The sequence below is a fragment of the Aegilops tauschii genome, chromosome 3 (genome assembly GCF_002575655.3).
Source record: "Aegilops tauschii subsp. strangulata cultivar AL8/78 chromosome 3, Aet v6.0, whole genome shotgun sequence".
NCBI classification, from domain to species: Eukaryota; Viridiplantae; Streptophyta; class Magnoliopsida; order Poales; family Poaceae; genus Aegilops; species Aegilops tauschii.
Genome location: NC_053037.3, coordinates 462,944,611 through 462,966,781, shown reverse-complemented (window position 1 = coordinate 462,966,781; position 22,171 = coordinate 462,944,611).

Here is a 22,171-nt window from a genome sequence, read left to right as displayed (position 1 = left end):
CCGGCTCTTGGGAGTCGGCATTCTCCATGGCCGGCTCTTGGGAGTCGGCGTTCTCCATGGCCGGCCTCCCGGAGTCGGCCATCTTGTAGTTATCTTGGGGGAGGTTTCTGAGACTGGGTCGCCCTCTGAGAGTCGGCTCCGGGGTAGCCGACCGGGGGAAGGCGGCCCAACGCTTTGAATGCTTGAAGGCTCAAATGGCCTGATAATTTTTGAAGAGCCAGGGGTAGTCGGTTAGGCTACCCGTGGCCATTTACTCTAACAGTAGTCCCCGAAGCTGATTGAGCTTCGAGGCTGGGTGGGAGTCGAGAAGCTCGGTCAGCTTCCTATCTTGACGAGCCGGCAGCTGGGAGCCGACTTTGGTTGGGGGCGTCGTCTCGGCGAAATTTTTTGGAGTCGGAAGGCGGGAGCCTGCCTGCGCGCGCACCGGGCCGCGGGCCGGCCACTTGCCGCGTGCGAACCATGTGGCATCCCTTGGCCAAAAAGCCTGCCAGCCCACGCGCGCGACGGGACGTCGCCGCAGGCCGGGGGCCCGCCACGCCTACGCCCGGGCCCAGGCGCGGATTCTCTGCGGCCCGAAGACGCCCGCACGTCTTCCTGCGGCAGTTTCGGCACGCCTTTAGGGCGTAATAATCGCGAGGCGTGGGGGGAGTGGGTGCAGTTAATCCCACGTCTCACCCCACGCCCTACCTTCTCGGCTTCACCGCGCGAAGCTATAAGTAGGGGGAAGGGGGAGAGCGGCAGGCGTTCGCACGCCCCTCCCCTCTCCGCCATCTTCTTCCTCCTGCTCCTTCTTGCGACAGCGCCTCGCCGCCGCACTGCCCCACCACTCGATCCTCCGCCGCCGCGCTCATTCTCGCCAGCCCTACGCCACGATGCAGTTCTGCAGGGATTGGGACGGCTCCAACGTCCATGAGGATCACGTCGAGTTCCTCCGCAAGACGCGGCGGCTGCCCGGCGCGGACAAGGTGGAGGTCCGTCTTGCGCCGGCGAAGGAGATTACGCCGGAGCCGGAGGAAGGCGAGCGGGTAGTCTTCCGGTCGCATTTCTTGCGCGGCATCGGCTTGCCCGCAAGCGCCTTCTTCCGCTCCTTTCTCGACTTCTACCAACTCCAGCCGCACCACCTCACCCCGAACACGGTGGTGCTGCTGTCCGCCTTCGTCACTTTGTGCGAAGGCTACCTCGGCGTCCTCCCCACGCTTGAGCTCTGGGGGGAGTTCTTCCAGTCCAAGCTGGGCACGCGCATGCAGGGCGTGCCGGCTCAGACTGGTGCCTTCGTCGCGATGCGGAGGGTGGCTGCCAACAACCCCTTCCCCGTCATCACGCTGATCCAGTCGGTGAAGCTATGGCAGAAGTCATACTTCTATGTGAAGAACGTCGCCCCGCAGGGCGACTACATCAATCTGCCGGCTTACGTAGCCGGCCCACCGGTAGGCAGGCGGCCCCAGTGGTCCTATCGGGCCGTGACGCTGACGCCGGCTGGAACCGCAGCTGTCGCCCGAGTGCGGGCGATGATCCAGTCGGAGGGCTTGTCGGGACCCGACCTGCTGGCCGCCTTCGTCACGCGCCGGGTGCTCCCGCTCCAGAGCCGCCCTCATCTGATCTATCAGATGAGCGGCCAGCTCGATCCGAGCCGGATGTGCACCAAAGACATGCCGCACGACGAGGTGGCCTATATGGTGAACTACCTTGCGAACTTCAAGCTCTCCGCAGAGTGGCAGTTCGGCAAGGAGCCCTATTGCCGAGCCCATCCGCCGCCCACGGTATGTTCTCTTTTTCTCTTTCTCTATTCTCGGTTTTGTCGCCGAGTTCCTTTTGGCCGACTCTGACTAGTCGGCTTGTCTCGACAGAGCCCTCTTCTTCGGCCTACAGGCGGGTCGGACGCAGAGCGCCGATTCGTCCCCGACCGGATGGAGCACGATCTGGAGGGCCCCGACTTGGGGGCGGCCGCTATGGACGACAACACCGAGGCGGGCGGTGGCCAAGCCGGTGGCGAGGCAGGCGGCTCCGGGCTTGGAGTCAGCTTCGATGACTGGCCGGATGATGACGAGGCTGAAGTCGTCCCACGCCGCCAGCCGGCGCCTGGCCACGGTGCGGGTTCCTCCGCCGCGCCGCCTGCTCGGGGCGGCGGGCAAAAGCGTCGTGCCGCGCCGGGCCTGTTTGGCAGTCGGCCGAAGAAACCCAGAGGCGGGGCAGCGGCGACCAGGCGGGAGGAGGCGGCCGCGAAGGCGGCCCGCTTCCACAAGGCGGTGAAGCAGCCGCAAACGGTGTCGACGTAAGTATATACTCCTTCGTGTATTCTTTTTTCTTTTCTCTGGTGGCTCCTGAGTCCTTGTCTTTTCTCCAAAAAACCAGGGCTCCATTGTCGCTCGAGCGGGCTGCTGCCGCCTCCGTCGTTGGGTCGCCGGGAGGATCTGGGAGCACTACTCGCCGCGTGGACCCCTGTGCCGATCTTCTGGCGGCGACGGAGCGGAACCCGCGGGAGGCGCGGGAGGAGCGGGAGGCGGAGGCACTGAGGGCGGCCGCCGCCAAGGCGGCACAGGAGGAGGAGGCGGCGAAGGCGCGCGCTGACGCCGCAGCCAAGGCCCAAGCGGAGGCTGCGGCTGCGGCGGTGGTGGAGGAGGCCTTACTGGTCACCCCACTGCGCGTCGCGACGCCTGGGGCCCCGGAGCCCCCGCCGGCAGGAGCCGGCGGCGACCAGCCGGGGCTGGAGAGGGATGACGACATCGTCATCCTGGAGAGGGTGGCGGCGCCGGCCCCGCCGACTGGCACGGCTCAATGCGGCCGGCCTGATCTGCCGCCTGCGCAGTCGGCCGGGGGCCAACCGGCCGCGAGGACTGATCTGGCGGTCCGGACGCCGTCGCGCCAGCGCACGGGTAAGGCCGTATCAGAGCCGCAGAAGGCTGCATCGGAACCGCAGCCGGCCGCGGGCTCCAGCTCGTCGGCCCAGGATGTGGAGGCGGCCAGCGCCACCTCGGGGTGGACGCCGGGCGGAGGGACGGCCGTGATGAATGTGGCCGCGCAGGACGTCCGGACCCGGCTCCAAGCCCAGGCTACGGCGCTGAGGAAATACAACGACGAGTTCCTTCCGACGCGGGAAGCCATCCGGGTTAGTCTTCTTATCTTGCTTTCTTCCGCGGGGGCGCGTCAGCGCACCCGCTGGGTGTAGTCCCCGAGTTCCGAGTCGGCTGCTGAGCAGGCGGCTTGGAACTTCTTAGCGGATCTAGTTTTGCTATTCTTGCTCTTACTTCGCTCTTCTGCCTGTCTTGCAGGACTACCACAATCTTCGCGCGGCTACCTTCAACTCCCAGGTTTGGGAGCTGGCCCAGAAGACCGCCGACCTAACTGAGAACCGGGGTAAGTGCTTCGTCCTTTATCTCACGTGGGGGCACGTCAGCGCACCCACTGGGTGTAGTCCCCGAGATTCGGGCCGACTGTTGCGCAGTCGGGTCGGATCTTCCTTGACGACTTCTTCTTATTGCTTCTTCTTTCTCTCCCGTCCTTGCAGCGGCCAACGCCAGTCTACGGGCGCAGCTGGGAGGGTCTCAGGCTGCCCTTCGTGCCAAGGAGGCCGAGTTTGCCGCCTTGGTGCAGGAACGTGACCGCCTGGCCAAGAGGTTGGCCGACCAAGAGGAGAGCCACAAGGCGGCTCTGAAGGCGGTGCAGGACAGCGAAGCCGCGCTCCAGGCCGAGTACGAGACAGAGGCGGCTGGCTGGGCCGAAGCGAAGCAGACGCTGATCAATGGCTATGGCCAGATCGAAGATTTGGTTGACGGTAAGCCGCCTTCTTCTTCGGCCTTTCTTGCTGCCTGCCGCTTTTGGCTCGTTTTTCTGACTTGGTGTTTTCTCTTTCTCTCTTTCTTTCTTGCGCAGAGTACTTCCCTGGCTACTCTGCCGCCGCCAACCAGATCATCGAGGCCCGCCGCGAGGCACGGAGGCAGGCTGGCGCCGAGATTGCACCAAACGCTAGCCGGTCGCTGGAGGAGCAGCTCTTGGCGATCCAGGCCCGCCTCCAGCCGACTCATCGACTGCTCCGCCGGCTTCAACGTGCCGGGGCGCAGATGTTGGCCGCCCTCTGGCCCGGCGAAGTGGTCCCCCGCACCCCTAGTCGGACTGCCGACTGGCTCGAGGTGGCGGTCGGCCGCTTCAAAGCCTGGAAGGCTTCGGCGGCTCGGTCCGGCGCCAGGAGGGCACTGGAGTTCGTCAAGGCCTGGTAACCCGGCCTGAGTCTGGACCAGCTGGCTACCTGGCGGCAGCAGGCCGACACGGAGCTGGAGCCGGCGCGGCCGACTATCATCCGGCGGGCTTCGGCGATCGCCGACTACACCGACACCAGCGTCTTCGCCCTTGAGGTAGACGACAACGATGTTGCCCAGCCGGAGGAATGGTTCTGGCTGAACCCAGCAGACGGCGAAGACTCGGCGGAGGAGATCGACTCCAGCGACGAGGGCGAGGAAGAGGAGGAGGAAGGTGAAGACGCTGGGCCGGATGATGGGGCGGCCGGCCCGCCCCAGCTTGACCGTGCTTCCAGCAACACGTCACGTGCGGGTGCGTCGCCTGCCACCGGCGGTGATCAAGCTGGGACCCGCCAGCCGGCCACTCCTTCAGCCGGCGACGCCATCTCCACCGACCAACCCGGCTCCCACGTTGCACCTTTAGTCTAGTCTGCTATCTTTTATTTTCCTGTCTTGTCACTTTTTGGAACAATATTCTGTTAAGTTTACACAATTCTACCCACTGGGGGTGTATTTGAACTATGTCGATTGCCGGCCTGTTGGGGGCTTTATATGTATATATGACTATGCAAGTGTTTGGCTTTTCCTTGTTCTTTGCTTTTTATCCTTCTGATATTTCCTTTGCCGCCCTCCCTTGGTTGCCGCCTTCCCAGTCAGGCAGTTGCTCTGCAATCTGTGGCTGGAGAAGTGCTTGGCCAATTGGGAGGGCAAGTACTCTAGCTTTGTTGGATTATAGCGAAGTGTTTGGGAAGCCGGCCAGCCGGCTGTTCTGACAGCCGGCAAGCGTGGTTGGAAGCCGTCTTTTCGCTATACAAGTTCATTAGTCCTTAGCCGTTTTTCGTGTGGGCATCCTTTCTGCCTTGGCTCTTGCTAGTCGGACAGTCGGTTCTTCGAGCTGCGACTTTCAACAAGAGAGGACTCGGGAGTCGGCACACTACTTGTCTGACTTCAGGTAGAACTTTAATATAGTTAAAGGCGACCAGTCCCCGGGCCGACTAGTCGAACCCGGTGCCAGACAGGAAATCAAATGTAATAATACATTCATGGATATGACACTCGTCACTCATAGATAAAAGAAGGCAGTCCCCGAGTGCTCCTCGGGGGGCCTGTTGTTTCGTACTTAATACAAAAGGGTAGCATGATACATACTGCTTTCAACTGTAAAATCTTCTCAGGAGGTTCGCGTTCCATGGTCGCTCCGACTCCTTGCCGGAATCATCCCTCTTGCGTGCTCTTGGTTTTTGCGCGTCGATCAAGTAGTAGGAGTCGTTGCCTAGTGCCTTGCTGATGACGAAAGGGCCTTCCCAGGGGGCCGAGAGCTTGTGCTGGCCGGCTGTTCGCTGGATCAGCCGAAGCACAAGGTCGCCCTCCTGGAAAGATCTTGGCTTGACCTTGCGGTTGTGGTAATGGCGCAGCCCCTGCTGGTAGATGGCGGACCGGCTGAGTGCTAACAGCCGGCCCTCTTCCAGTAGGTCGACACCGTCTTCTCTTGCTTCCTTGGCCTCCGCCTCCGTGTACATGGTGATCCGAGGCGAGTCGAACTCGATGTCGGTTGGGATGACAGCCTCGGCCCCATATACAAGGAAGAATGGAGTGAAGCCGGTTGACTTGTTAGGGGTAGTGCGCAGACTCTAGAGGACAGCCGGCAGCTCATCGAGCCAGCAGCCGGTCGATCGCTCTAGTGGTACAACCATTCGGGGCTTGATGCCGGAGAGGATGAGCCCATTTGCTCGCTCGACCTGGCCGTTTGACTGCGGGTGGGCAACGGACGCTAAGTCCAGTCGGATACCCTGCATCGCGCAGAAACGTGCCAGTGCTCCTTTGGCGAAGTTTGTGCCGTTGTCGGTGATGATGCTGTGCGGTACGCCGTACCGAGTAGTGATGTCGGTGATGAATGTCACGGCAGTCGGCCCGTTCAGCTTCTTGATCGGCTTCGCTTTGATCCACTTGGTGAACTTGTCTATGGCGACAAGCAGATGTGTCAAGCCGCCGCGGGCTGTCTTGAAAGGGCCCACCATGTCCAGTCCCCAGACGGCAAAGGGCCAGGTGAGGGGAATGGTCTTGAGTGCAGAAGCCGGCAGGTGTTGCTTGGAACTGAAGGCTTGGCATCCTCTGCAGCTCTTGACTATCTCTTTGGCATCTTCCAAAGCAGTCGGCCAAAAGAAACCGTGGCGGAAAGCTTTGGCCACAAGTGATCTTGAGGCTGCGTGGTGGCCGCATTCGCCTTGATGGATATCCTTGAGGATCGCCACTCCTTTTTCTGGCTCGACACAGCGCTGGACGGTGCACCTGGCCCCACGGTGGGCGCCAAATGTCGGGTGGTAGGTGCGACATATGCCAACGGGTGGCTTATCATTGTGGGAGCCAGTAAGACGTCGTCGGTGCCTGGAAACGGGATGAGGCGAAGACATGCTCGCCGGCGGATCTTACCCAGGTTCGGGGCTCTCCGTGGAGATAACACCCCTAGTCCTGCTCTGCGGGGTCTCCGCATGATCACTAGATCAGAACGAGTAGCTACAAGTGCTCCTTGAGTTGTCTGGTTCAAGGGAGAAGAAGAGCAAGTCTAGCTCTTGCTTTCCTCTCTATATGGTGTGTGTGTAACTCTAAGAAGCCAACCCTTTGCATGGGTGCCCCAGGGGGTTTATATAGGCCTACCCCCCGGGGGTACAATCGTAACCCGGCTGGGCGCGGGTCCCAGTCGTCAGTGTCTGCGCTCGCCGGCTTCTCCGCCGGTCGTTGGGGCCCGCCGACTGGTGGGTCCCGCCGGCTACCGGTCTCTTGGTCGACAGGCCGGCCCCACCGCCTGGGGGTCTTGTCGGCGGCTGTTTACTGTAGCCTCGCCTCTGATGATGAGGGCTTCGTCGAGGTAAGCGTGGCTACAGTGTGCCGCCTCGAGGGCTCTCACTGTAGCCTGACCTCGTCTTGTCTCCTTAATGTGGCACGTGTTTCGGGGGAGGGGAGTAGCCGACTTCTGGGGGCCGGCTACGCCCCTGGCCGACTAGGGGAGGCCGGGCCGCCTTCGTGCCTCTCTCTAGCTGAAGGGGCCCGCCGCCCGCGGGCCGTACTGGCGTCTGTCGTGGATGACGTTGAGGCCAGCATGGCTACAGGGCCGAGCCGGACGGGAGATGGCCGACCCGTATGGCGTCCTGTGGCCATGCCTGCCTCGGGATTCGGGGGTAGTGGGCCGCGCTGTAGCAACACCCCGTCTTGTCACCGTTATGTGGGCGTAGTTTTGGTGGGTGCGGTCTTGGCCGGCTTCTTGGAGTCGGCGTTCTTCATGGCCGGCTCTTGGGAGTCGGCATTCTCCATGGCCGGCTCTTGGGAGTCGGCGTTCTCCATGGCCGGCCTCCCGGAGTCGGCCATCTCGTAGTTATCTTGGGGGAGTTCTCCGAGACTGGGTCGCCCTCTGAGAGTCGGCTCCGGGGTAGCCGACCGGGGGAAGGCGGCCCAACGCTTTGAATGCTTGAAGGCTCAAATGGCCTGATAATTTTTGAAGAGCCAGGGGTAGTCGGTTAGGCTACCTGTGGCCATTTACTCCGACATATGTTTAACTCATTATCCATGATTTAGCATGTTATGAGTAAACATGTTTGTGATGACAATTAGAGATTATAGTTGCTCATGTCATGCTTAAGTAGCTAGGAGTAGATAATGGTTTATCTTGAATGTCAACATGCATTTTAAATGGTTATGATGTTGTATGTTAGTATGTGATAGGTCTCCAACATATCTATAATTTTTTATTATTCCATGCTATTAAATTATCATTCTTGGATGTTTTATAATCATTTTATATCATTTTTTGGTACTAACCTATTGACATAGTGCCAAGTGCCATTTGTTGTTGTTGCATGTTTTTTACATCGCAGGAAATCAATACCAAACGGAGTCCAAACGCAGTGAAACTTTTTGGAGATTTTTTTTTGGACAGAAGACATCCAGTGGGCCGGAGAAGCGCCTGGGGGTGCTCCAAGGGGAGCACAACCCACAAGGGTGCGCCTGGAGGCCCAGGCACGCCCTGGTGGGTTGTGCCCACCTCGGGTGCTCCCCGGACCGCCTCTTTGCTCTATAAATACCCCAATATTCCAGAAACCTTAGGGGAGCCGACGAAAATCAATTCCAGCCGCCGCAGAGTCCAGAACCACCAGATCCAATCTAGACACCATCACGGAGGGGTTCACCACTTCCATTGGTGCCTCTCCGATGATGCGTGAGTAGTTCTTTGTAGACCTATGGGTCCGTAGGGAGTAGCTAGATGGCTTCCTCTCTCTCGTTTGATTCTCAATACAATGGTCTCTTGGAGATCCATATGATGTAACTCTTTTTGCGGTGTGTTTGTTGGGATCCGATGAACTTTGAGTTTATGACCAGATCTATCTTTTTATATCCATGAAAGTTATTTGAGTTTCTTTGATCTCTTATATACATGATTGCTTATAGCCTCGTATTTCTTCTTCGATATTTGGGTTTTGTTTGGCCAACTTGATCTATTTATCTTGCAATGGGAAGAGGTGCTTTGTAGTGGGTTCGATCTTACGGTGCTTGATCCCAGTGACAAAAGGGGAACCGACACGTATGTATCATCGCTACTAAGGATAAAACAATGGGGTCTATTTCTACATAAATATATCTTGTCTACATCATGTCATCGTTCTTATTGCATTACTCCGTTTCTCCATGAACTTAATACATTGGATGCATGTTGGATAGCGGTCGATGTGTGGAGTAATAGTAGTAGATGCAGGCAGGAGTCGGTCTACTAATCTTGGACGTGACGCCTATATAATAATCATTGCCTGGATATCGTCATGATTATTTGAAGTTCTATCAATTGCCCAACAGTAATTTGTTCACCCACCGTTTGCTATTTTCGAGAGAGAAGCCACTAGTGAAACCTACGGCCCCCGGTCTCTTCTTTAATATATTTGCCTTTGCGATCTATTTTCCTTTACTTTTATTTTCAGATCTATTAAGCCAAAAATACAAAAATACCTTAATGCACTTTATTTTAATTGGCATTCGATCTATCAATATTTACTACACTCCCATGTCCGTTTGCCAATTTCTGGCGCCGTTGCCCAAAAGGGATTGACAACCCCTTTAACACGTCGGGTTGCGAGTATTTGTTATTTGTGTGCAGGTGTTGTTTACGTAGTGTTGCTTGGTTCTCCTACTGGTTCGATAACCTTGGTTTCATCACTGAGGGAAATACCTACCGCTGTTGTGCTGCATCATCGCTTCCTCTTTGGGGAAATACCGACGTAGGTTCAAGCCGCATCAGTATGGTATCCTCCTCTGAATGTTTCAAGTGTCTTGACTTGGCACATGTTCACACATGTAGTTGATTCAAAACCAACATAAGCTGCACGATATTTATATTCATGGTTTTTATATCCTACTCATGGTAGTATTCATTGTTTATATCCTACTCATGCTATTATTCAATGTTAATTATTCACAATGCATGATTATGTCCGTTGTCGCTCTCTAGTTGGTCGCTTCTCAATCTATTTGCTAGCATTCACATGTACTAAGCGGGAATACTACTTGTGCATCCAAATCCTAAACCAAAGTTGTTCCAGATGAGTCCACTATATCTACCTATATGCGGTATTACTCTGCCGTTCGAAGTAAATTTGCATGTGCCACCTCTAATCCTTCAAATAATCATCTGTTTTGTGTGCATGTACCGCTCATGGAGCGACATGGGGCGGTTAGTATGTTTCATTCTAAGCGGGTTATTCTCACGATGGATGTTTATTTATCTGTCATTGCAGGAGAGAGGCTGGTAATTGGGATGCCCAGTCCTATAATCAAAATGAAAAAATATATATAATGAAACAAACTCCACCGGAAAGTTGTTGGTATGGATGGCATCCGTGAATTCGGCTAACCATGGCTTGTGTTTGTTAGTTAATGGGGGAGTAAACTTTACCTTTCCGCTTGGGAACCTCCGATTATGTGTTTAGCATGGAAGATATTGAAAATCCTCGGTTGCGACGTTGATAGGAAAGGCATGCCTCTGCAAATTGTATTCATCACTGATTTAAGCTTCGAGATATAGCACCTCTGCAAATCTCCGCTTCCCACTGCGAAGGGCCTATCTATTAACTTTTATGTTGTTTACTATTATTGTTGAGTCATCACATTCTCAATTAAAGCACCAGTCCTCAGAGCATTATTGGCATTCTTATGCATTGTGTATAGTTAATATTATGTGCATCATGACTGGATCTCTTCTACCATGAATTACAATGTTTAGTTGCTGCTTGAACTTTGGAGGTGCTCTGCATTTATGTTTTGCGGTCTCAGAAAGGGCTAGAGAGATACCATGTTATCATATTATATCTTGATTGTTTTGACAAATTATTGGCATTTGAAATATCTTATTATTGCTTGCTAGTTGATTATGTCATTGATGTGAGTAAATATAGTTTCTAAGTGCTATCATTTGCATGGTTAGTTCATGATCTTTGTTGAAAACTTGGGTGCTATTTAAGCTTATATACGGATACAAGAACAAAAGAGTTCGTAAAAGTTTTTGTTTATCACTTTCAGTTTGTCAACTGAATTGCTTGAGGATAAGCAATGAGTTAAGCTTGGGGGAGTTGATACGTCTCCGTCGTATCTACTTTTCCAAACACTTTTGCTCTTGTTTTGGACTCTAATTTGCATGATCTGAATGAAACTAACCTGAACTAACGTTGTTTTTAGCACACCTACTAGGTATCATTTTTCATGTACAAATAGAAGTTCTCGGAATTGGACAAAACTTTCTGGAGATTTTTTATGGAATATATAAGAAATACTGAAGCGAAGATCCACCGGAGGGGGCCACCCATTGCCGGCAAGGCAATAGGGCACAGCCACCCCCTCGGGCGCGCCCTAATGCCTTGTGGGGCATACGAGGCTCCACTCAAGCCTATAAATTCCTTTTGCCCGAGAAAAAAACTAAGAGAAGAAGTTTCATAGTGTTTTACGATACGGAGCTACCGCCACATCCTGTTCTTCATCGGGAGGGCTGATCTGGAGTCCGTTCGGGGCTCCGGAGAGGGGGATTCGTCACCATCATCATCACCAACCCTTCTTCGTCGCCAATTTCATGATGCTCACCACCAAATGTGAGTAATTCCTTCGTAGGCATGTTTGACAGTGATGGGGTTGGATGAGATTTATCATGTAATCAAGTCAATTTGTTAGGGCTTGATCCCTAGTATCCATTATGTTCTGAGATTGATGTTGTTAGGACTTTGCTATGCTTAATTCTTGTCACTAGGGCCCGAGTGCCATGATTTCATATTTAAACCCTCTATGTTTTCATGAATATATTTGAGTTCTTGATCCTATCTGCTAGTCATATGCACTTGCTATTGTTCTGATCCGTAGACCCCATAGTGACAACTGTTTGGGATACTCTCCGGGGATGACTGTAATTCGAGGACTTCATGTATTCACCATGTGTTAATGCTTTGTTCCGGTTATTTATTAAAATGAGGCCTTAATATCCCTTAATTTTTTTATGGACCCCACTGCCATGGGAGGGTAGGATAAAAGATGTCATGCAAGTTCTTATTATAAGCATGTATGACTATGCACGGAATACATGCCTACATTACATTGATGAGTTAGAGCTAGTGTGTATCGCTTTAGGTTGTGGTTGTTATATGATGAATGTCATCCAACACAAATATCCATCACTGATCCAATGCCTACACTTTTCATATATTGATCTCTGTTAAGTTACTTTTGATGATGCTGCTGTTATAATCACTACAAAAATTGCTACTATTACTATTACCGTTGCTATTGCTACTGTCACTACTGCTACCAAACTATCATATTACTGTGCCACTGATCACCTTACTGCAGATATTTAGTTCTCCAGGTGTGGTTGAATTGACAATTCAATTGCTAATACTTATGAATATTTTTCGTTCCCCTTGTGTTGAACCAATAAATTTGGGTGAAATACAACCCTGGAAAACTATTGCGATCCCCTATACTAGTGGGTTATCAGGCGTGCCCCCTGAGCTTGTGATCCCACGCAACTCCGTTTGACCCAATTCCACCTCTATAAATTCCCAAATATTCCCAAACCAACTGGGAGCCACCCGAAACACTTTTTTCGCCGTCACAAGCTTCTGTTCTTCCGCGATCCCATCTGGAGGTCTTTTCTGTCACTCTGCCGAAGGGGGGAATCGAGCACGGAGGGCCTTTACATAAACCTAGCTGCCCTACCGATGATGTGTGAGTAGTTTACCACAGACCTATGGGTCGATAGCTAGTAGCTAGACGACTTATTCTCTCTCTTTGATCTTCAATACCATGTTCTCCTCGACCTTCTCGGTGTCTATCCGATGTAATCTTATTTTGCGGTATGTTCGTTGGGATCCGATGAATTGTTGGTTTATGATCAGATTACTGAGTCTTTCCTGAACTTTATTATGCATGATTGTTATAGCTTTGTATTTCTCTGTGATCTGTCCATTTGGTTTAGCCAACTAGATTGATTTATCTTCAGTGGGAGAGGTGCTTTGTAATGGGTTCAATCTTGCGGTGTCCTCACCCAAGTGACAGAAAGAGTAGTGAGGCACGCATTTGTATTGTTGCCATTAATGATAAAACCATGGGGTTTATTCATATTGCTTGGTTTACTTTGTCTACATCATGTCATCATACCTCATGCATTACCCTGTTTGTTATCAACTTAATACATAGAGAGGCAAGCATAGAAGCGCTCTCGAAGTGGAGTCATAGTAGTAGATGCAGAATCGTTTCGGTCTACTCGTCACGGACGTGATGCCTATATACATGATCATTGCCATTAATAATATCATAATTATGCGCTTTTCTATCAGTTGCCCAAGAGTAATTTGTCTACCCACCGTATGCTACTGTTTTGAGAGAGAAGTCTCTAGTGAAAACTATGGCCCCTGGGTCTACTTTAATCATATTACTAAAACCAAAAATACCTTGCTACAATTTTACTTCTTTTATTTTATTTTCCAACCTATCTATCTACCAATACAAGATTTGATCCTTACAAATAACGAGTTCGAGGGGATTGACAACCCTCTTGCCCGCGTTAGGTGCAAGTATTTGCTTTTGTGTGCGCAGGTGTTGTTCACTAGGATTTGTGTGGTTCTCCTTTTGGTTCGATAAACCTTGGTTCTCACCGAGGGAAATAATTATCAGCTACTATATTGCTTCACTCTTCCTCTTCGGGGAAAGTCCCAACGCAGCTCACAAGTAGGATGCCCGTCCGGTAACACTGGTTCTCGGCAGCCATGGACTGATCTCACCGGTGGTCTCTGCGAGGTGTGGTTGGCTCCGGTGGCTGCTATGGGTTTCTTCACCAACAGGCTTGTTTGTGAGACGTGGTGGTTGGTGGTGTTGCCGGTGTCGGTGTGGGATGATGTGCGGCCGAGGTGGTGTGGGAGTTTGGGTGAAGACCCTATCTCGGCCTTGTGTTGTGACCACCGATGGCGGTGACTGTGGCCGTCGTTGACCTTCCTGGAGGCATCGGAGTTTTCTGCCGCCCCCCTGACACAGATCCAGCCGTCGTGGCATCTCTAGGGAAAACCCTTGATCTTGTGATCGGACGATAGCGGCATTTTGGTGTGTTGTTTTCCCTCTTGGGGGCTTCATCTTGAAGCTCGGCATTGGCATGCAGGACCGGTGGTTGGCTGTGGTTGTGGCGTCCAGGCTTCTGTGGCAACGATGATGGTGGGAGTGATGTCGGTGACGCGGCAATGGTTGCGATAGTCGGCTCTTCTCCGACATGTACGCGAGATTGTCTTGGTTTGTTTGTTGCCGTGGAGTCGAAGCTGTGGCGGTGGGCCCTGTGGTGTACGATGACTGGCTGCAGGTGGTCCGTTCGGCGATCTTTCGTGGCGCTAACCGTGCCTGATTGTTTCCTTCAAAGTTCACCGTCAGAGTAGGAGTTGTGTTGTCGGTCGCAGGTGGCTGAGTTTTGGCGCAGATTTTCTTTCAGCTTCACGCGTCCGCTACGGTTTGAGTTGTGTCAACGATCGCCTATGGCGAAGTCGGAGTCGTTTGCTCAGAGTTTAGGGATGGCGATGACACCTCTAGGAAAGAAGTGATGGCGATGATGCGTGCTTCTCGACGAGGCCGTTTTTGAAATGGTGTGTGTGGGGTTTTCTTATATGTGTCACTCAGCGGTTATGCTGATTTTCGCCCGGTTCTTCATAATCAATTTGGCAATCTGATTTGCTTGGTTTCTTATTTAACTGAGCAATTCTTTCCTTCTTAATGTATGCATAAATTCTATCATTTCGAAAGAAGAGAATACGACAAGAAATCTAATGCGTGCCGTTACACCTGCGTGCCACAAACCATCTTCCTAGAAAACACAACGATGATTTGAAGTGCGTACAAGGCCACAAGCTATGAATTAACCACACGACGCACATTTTTCTGATTGTCGTGATTAGATCATCTTGGCCGTGTCAATTATTGCCTTCGGGCAGGGACTGAGGCAATCAACGGATCGATCTCCTGCATGGTCGATATTTTCGGTCTGATTTGGCAGTAACAGAGGGTGCGCTGATGTGGACGGGAGCCTCACACGTACGACCACATCACGTCATCTCACCTGATGCATCGAAGCTCCCGTTCGTTTTCGCTCGAGAGCCATCGATGTCTTTTCTTTTTTTGAAAGAGCCATCGATGTCTGTCGCCTCTTGATTTCCCGGCTGGATATATCCGAGACGTCACTTGGAGCAATTCGGTTCAGGCTTTGCCACCAGCGACGTCAGTTAAATCGGCGTACGTACTTGGACGGTATTGCCTCCGGCCAACGATCGACGCTCCGTTTTTATAGGACGTGCCATAACCGGAGGGCAGTGCCGGTTATGGGCTGGCTGGCTTCGTCGTGACAGGAAACGGAGCCCCGAGATGCTCGGAGAAGGGGATGCTGGTATGTGGTCTCTTTTATCATCGTACGTCCAGAAATGCTGAGAGAAGAGGATGCTGTTTGGTCTCTTTCTTGCTAGCACCGTCCGGAAATGCACAGACACAATTAATTAAGTGTTAGCTGATCGATCAACAGACTCTACGTTCAAGCACGTACGGACTAAACCTCGCTAACCCTCGTCCTCCAGTGATTAATACAAGAACCATTTTGAACCAGACGTACGAGGGGGAGCGTCACGCAATTAGGAAAAACGCCGTGCAGCAACGTTAGTCCTTCGAGACCAGCCGTCCATCTGCACGTCGGCGTTGCACGGAGCGCGCGCTGAAAAACTCGTGCACGGAGCGGCATGCCCGGGGCGCGTCTGGCCGCGCATGTCGGCCGGGACCGAGCACCGTGCGCACGTCCACGAGCGAGCGAGCTCCGGTCCGCGCATGGGGCCAAACCCGCGAAAGCGTGCGGTTCACATCCACCGTCCGTCTGATAGGAACACCTGGATCTCTGGGGGCGGGGGGCCCTGGCCGACGACATGACGCAGGTCGGTCGATCGATCCTGCGATGAACTGTGGAGCTTTTGATTCTCGATCGGCCGCATGTGGCCGGCCGGGCGGGGCGTGGTGGTCCAGCCGAAGAAAAAACACCAAAAGCTAGCAATGCCGAGAAGCTCTCGTCCGTCAGTAGCCAGCCCTAGTAGGGCGAAAGAGACGGCACGGCACCGGTGGTGCGCTGCGTAGGTTAGTTCACTCATAATAAGCAGTTAACGTAGTTATGTAAGTGATCATCACACGCTCCCCCACTTCAGCATAATTGTTGCTTCTGTGAGTGCATGCATGAGATGAGTGAACGCCTCATCATTTAGTTTACCGGCCGGTTCATATCGGCCGTTGATCTGTTTTGCATTTCGATCGATCACTTTATTCTCTGCTTGGCCTTTTCACATGTAAAGTGACCGCGATCGCTGTGTGGTTGATGTAAACCCGGAATGCATGCGTGCATGCGCTTTATGTTATGCTACGGTCCGGTGAATGGTGATGATAGATGTCGTAGCCAAACCGAAAAGATCAGAGGAGGTATAGCTAAGCTGGCTACGGTCGATTCAGATAAGGGGGGAGAAGAGAACATCCCGTAGTGGCCGGAGCGATCAGTGGAAATGCCGGACCCTTTGGCACCGCGTGTGCGTGCGCGTGAAAGAGCGAGGGAGGAGGAGACCCGCATGAGTTTTTTTTTCTCGAATACGCACGAATGTGCGTATCATATATTAAAGGGGAAAGGGGGAAGAGCCCTTCACAGTTATGTTACAACGCTTGATTATAATGCGCTCCGCGTTTGTCCGCCTATGTGCTAATCCGACTACTCGCTAGCTGCCTGCTCCGGCGTCGCCGTGAATGCCACTGCGAGCTCCCCTCGAAGTATGCCCGCCTGCCTTCATACCTCGCCTTCGCTCCGAATCCAGTCCAGAAGCCGCGTGAGACAGACGGATGCCCCATCAAAGGCGATGGCATTCCTGTGCTTCCACACCTCCCACATGGTAAGCAGGCAGATGGCGCGGATTGTCTTCGTGGAAAGACGGTATGAACCCGGATCACTTGCGAGTTGCGACGCGTAAAGGGACAGCGAGAGGAAACGGGCCAAGGAACGAAACGAGCTGAAAATAGCATGCATGGAGGATGGTGCTACCGCGCACTGACTATTCTCGCAGCGGATCGAGCAGAGCAGTCCATTGTGCGCGAGGGGAGAGGCGGAAGGGGAGGACAGCGACGGCCGCCGCACCGCCGTAATCATATACCCGGGATCATAGTGCGTTCTCCGGTTCGACCCGAGCCCGGCCGGTCGCGCGCCGACCTGCTGGCACGGTGCGTCGACGTCGAGAGGGCACCGCCAGCTCTAGTGCTGGGAGGCCCGCCCTGGCTCTGGCTATGGTCGGTCTTGCACGACTGTAATAGCTACCCGGCACCGCCCGTGCCGTCCATGGGTAAAAGCGTCGTGGACCGACCGCGCCGACTTTGCGAGAAAATCCCTGCCCGCCGGCAGTCACGGCCCGCGGTGGGTTGGTGCGGTTCGGTGGCCCGGTCGAACGGAAACATTTCACGTTCTCAGCTCTGTCGCCAAAGACATGAGAGAAAGCTGACCATGGTCTGCATGTAGAGTAGATCGCGCCGTGGACCATTGCAGTTCGCAGGGGCGAGTGGGGCAATCAAGACCTCTGCACGGTGCATAGTACTACTCCTGCAAGCTGCTGGCAGTGGGCCAAGCATTTCCAAGCGAGCCATTGAATGTCGAATCAATTGGACGTCGACGCGCCCCATCGATCCACAGCGCTCTGTGGGGTTCGCCCGGCGTGACGCCGCCGTGACGCCATGATCGCGTCGACGCTTGGTCGACGTCGGTCTATCGGGACGAAACGAAAGGAAAACGGAAAGCGCGGCAGCACAAGCGAGCTAGCTAGCCGAGCTGTCGCGACAGAGCTACAGAGGCACCGGCGCAGTATCGGACGTGCCCACGTGTGCGCGTTTCAAGTGAGATGGCGGCTAGCTGGCTGGCTGGGGCCTCCCCCATCCACGTAGGCCCCGCCCTCGGCGCATCGACGGACGGAGCCATTCAACCGATCGCCCTAGGGCATGGCCTTCATTGCAGCGACTCCGAAACCGTACACGTACAATTAACAATGTCTGGATCGTGCATGTATATGTCTTGCTAGCTATGTGTACTGTAGCAGTACTAATATCTACTATTCCCAAACAGGCGGTGTTTATCGTATCCGTATGCATCATGCCGATGCAGATGTGATGCAGTATACATCATATGCAAGTGTTGTTTCTTTCGGGACAAGAGAAAAAGATCGAGGTGGCCTTTTTGCAGACCCAAGTGCTGTCTCCACGAAATTATCCGCGGGGATACGCCTTTTTGACCTGCCCTTTCCCGGCCCTAGACAGTAACTAGGACTAGGAGCGATACTAAGCAGGGACAGGGCATTTCCGTTGCATCTTCTCGAGAGAATAGCAATAGGCCCGGCCAAAATCTCTCGTATAAACAGTGAGCTATATATATATTGCTAGAGCTAAGTGGATCGACGAGGTAGGGCTTGATGATGAGATGCTCTTCTAGAAGCCTAGAAAGAAAAATCCTTAAATTCATGCCTGCTAGGTCACTGGTACGTACTCATCCCTAGTGGTAGCGACAGTGCATGCAGAGCGTCAACAGAGCTCCGTTTTGCCTACATGTCAGCCGTGCATGCAGGCAATGCACGCGGCTTCGCTGAGACTAACTCCAACAGATAGTAACACAGACTAATAACATGTCCATATTACTAGTTTATGTTACTACCTCTACAGTGGAGATTAACTTATGTGTGGTAATATGAAATACTTTATTTATTAGGCTATAGACATATCTTGTCTTGATATGTGTGATGTTACTCATACTAGTAGTAACTAGCTATGTTACTACTTTCATCTCTTTCTTCATTTATTGCATGCCACATCATCTATTTAACCTAGATATATGTGATGTTACTATCTATGTTACTCCTATTGTGGGTAGTCTGAGACAACCCAAGAACAAATGTGTATGCAATTTTGCGTATATCCTTAGCTAGAATACGTACGATACACTGTACTAACTACTACTGCCAAGCTAGTGCCATGCTCTCCCGCGGTCCCGCCGTATATACGTACGGCCAACGCCGAAAGCTACTCCAGCTTGATCGATGAGAGACAAAGCGGGCAGACCCTAGGGCCTAGCACGCGCGGCGTACGTGGTCATTCTCCGTCTCTGCTCGAGACGTGGAAGGAGCACAATCGCCGAGTATTTCGACCATAACTTATCGCCGTGGGCGGTGCCCTCTCCATCGCTGTAGGCAAGGGAGAACTCTGCCTGACATCGTCGATTAATTGAGATATAGAAGGCACACTAAACTGCTGTAGCCTTCATCTTTTCGTCGACCTTACCCAGTAGGCCAGTAGAATCAGATATGACGAGGAGGCACGGCCACGGGAGCACGCATTTGTTTCAAGAGCAAGGTACACTTAATTGACAGAAAGAAATGCACAACCAATATCAGTATATTTACGTCGAAAGGGATGAGAGATGGTCCAGACATTCGGAAGAAAAGGGATCACTTAACTAGTGGCAGCAAAATAAAATGCATTACATATACTGGATGATACCCCGCGCGTTGGTGCGGAAATTTTTAGCTCGCAAAAGGTGAAAGTTAAATTCAGCAAAATTTTGTGGCTCAAATATTCAATTGTAGTAATAGCTCAAAAATAAATATGTGGCATAAAGTAAGTCTTTTTTTGTGAGTAAGAAAGAAAGTTCAGTAGAAGCAAATGAAAATAAACCGATTAAGGAGAAATCCTACAAAAAATTCAAACATGTCTCAGTTAGAGGAGGTCAGAATTTCACATATTATTCTTATGTATAACAATTATGTTTGTAGCTAATGTGGTCTGATATAAACCACTCCTGGCAACGTAAGGAACTAATAATGCTTGCTTGCACGCATGCATACGTGCGCATGCTAGTAGCAGTGACAAAGTACCACACGCGAAACAGTAGCATGGACGCACGCGCAAGGCTAGCTCTCGCTGGTGAGACTTCCGAAGGACGTCGTGCTGGAGATCCTGCCGGGGAAGGTCCGCCGGTTCGAGCTTCGTCCAAGAGCCACAGTAGTTAGCCCCGGCCGTCCCCTGCTCGGTTCCTTCGTCCCGGGCGCGACCGGCCTCTTCGAGGACAGCGTCATGTCGCTTGCGTCGCACCCCAGCGTCGTCCTCGAGCGCTTCGGCGGCGACGACCGCCTCGCCATCTGCAACTTGCTCTGGCGCGTGCCAGATACTCCGGGAGTACGGAGGCGTATTCTCTATTTTTCCTCTCGTTTGAACTACGACGGTTCTTCCATTACTTGGACACGAGCGTGAGGCCTTGAGGACGCCTGTGCCCGACGCCGGCTGGACCTCAGCAGGGAGTGCAGAATACAAAAACAAAAGAGTGCGAGGTGTTAGAATTTATGTTTATCTATACTTTGTAATCTCAACCAACATATCTCTTCTCCCTCTCTTTCCCGTAGCTATCCAGGAAACCTCTAACGACCTGAATCCATAGCGATCTGGTCTCTCCAACTTGTAAGCCAAGGCACGGCTGTTCTGCCCATATCAATATAAACCAAACGCGGCTCCTCATCGAGGAGTAGGAACGCTTTCGAAATCTTACATGGTAATCAGAGCCACCTCTTCCTATACATCTAGCCACACCACAAAACCCTAAAACCACATCAACATCGCCACCATGTCTTCGTCTACGGCTGTCGTCCTCAACCTTGGTGCGCCGCCGTCTGAGAAGCTTGCAAGGGGGAACTACGTACATCCTCTGGAAGGCGCAGGTGCTCCCGGCTCTGCGAGGTGCGCAGGTGACCGGGCTCCTGGACAACACCGACGCCGCTCCACCCAAGACCGTGGAGGTTACACAGGCAGATAAAACTACTGCCGAGGAGCCAAATCCCCTATATGGACCCTGGATCGCCAAAGACCAACAGGTTCTGTCATATTTGCTAAACTCTATGTCTCCAGAAATTCTTGACCAGGTTGTGGGGAAGGAGTCCACCTTCGAGCTGTGGACCACGGTGACGACGCTCTTCGCCTCCCAATCGCAGTCCCGGATTACGAATCTGAGGATCGCGATCACCAACACCAAGAAAGGCAGCATGTCCAGCACTGCCTACATGGCGAAGATGAAAAGCCTTGGAGACGAACTAGCAGCCGCTGGTCGTCCTGTGTCAAATCCTGAGATGGTAGATTACATCCTTGCGGGACTTGACTGTGACTACGATGCTGTAGTTGCGGCCATCGGCGCCATCAAGAACATCATCACACACGACGACCTCTTCGCCCAAATCTCTGCCTTTGACCAAACGATGGAGATGTTGGGTGATTCCTCGTCAGGCGGCTTCCATACATCAGCAAACACGGCCTACAGAGGTCGCCCTCAAGCTCGTGGGAAATCATACCGCGGGCGAGGTGGAAGGGGCTGTGGCCGTGGAGATCGCCCCCCTTCTCCTGCTGGTGGCGGCGGTGGCTACAGAGGACGCCCTCGTCATTAGCAACAGCAGCAGCAACGTGACCAGCAGCCGCAGCGTGATTACCCAGAGTGCCAGATCTCCTCAAACATCATCCAGGGGGCGCGCGAGCATGCTGGTGGCGCTATGAAGATGGTGACCAAGAAGAAAAAGCAACACATGCAACAACCTATGGTGTAGATACCAACTGGTACGCCGATTCCGGTGCCACAAATCATAGCACCCGTGAGCTTGACAAGCTAACAATGAGAGAGAAGTACAATGGAGGCGATCAAGTTCACCCGGCAAGCGGATCTGGTATGGCAATTACACATGTTGGTAGTTCAATTGTTAGAAACCCCATTAGAGATTTGCATCTGAAAATATATTACATGTCCCTCAATCATCCATAAATCTTCTTTCTGTTCACCGATTCACTCTTGACAATCATGTTCTCATAGAGTTCTATCCTTATTTTTTCTTGGTTAAGGACTTGGCCACGAGGAGAATCATTCTTAGAGGACGGTGCAAGGGAGGTCTCTACCCGATCATATCATCATCACCGTCATCATGGTCCAATAAACAGGCACATGCTGTCACCAAGCTATCTTCAGCGAAGTGGCATAGTCGCCTAGGTCATCCATCATCTGTCATAGTTAGATATGTCCTTAGCAAGAATAAGCTCTCATATGAGCCTAGTGTTGAGTCGGTTTGTGACCCATGTCAACAAGCCAAAAGTCATCAATCGCCGTACCCTATTTCTACTAGTGTATCCACTGCACCGTTGTAACTTATTTTTTCAGATGTATGGGGACCAGCTCCCACATCAGTTGGCAGATTTTCTTACTATGTTAGCTTCATCGATGATTACAGTAAATTTACTTGGATTTACTTGCTAAAGAAAAGATCTGATGTATTCCAGGTTTTTATCAATTTCCAAAATCTTGTTGAACGCAA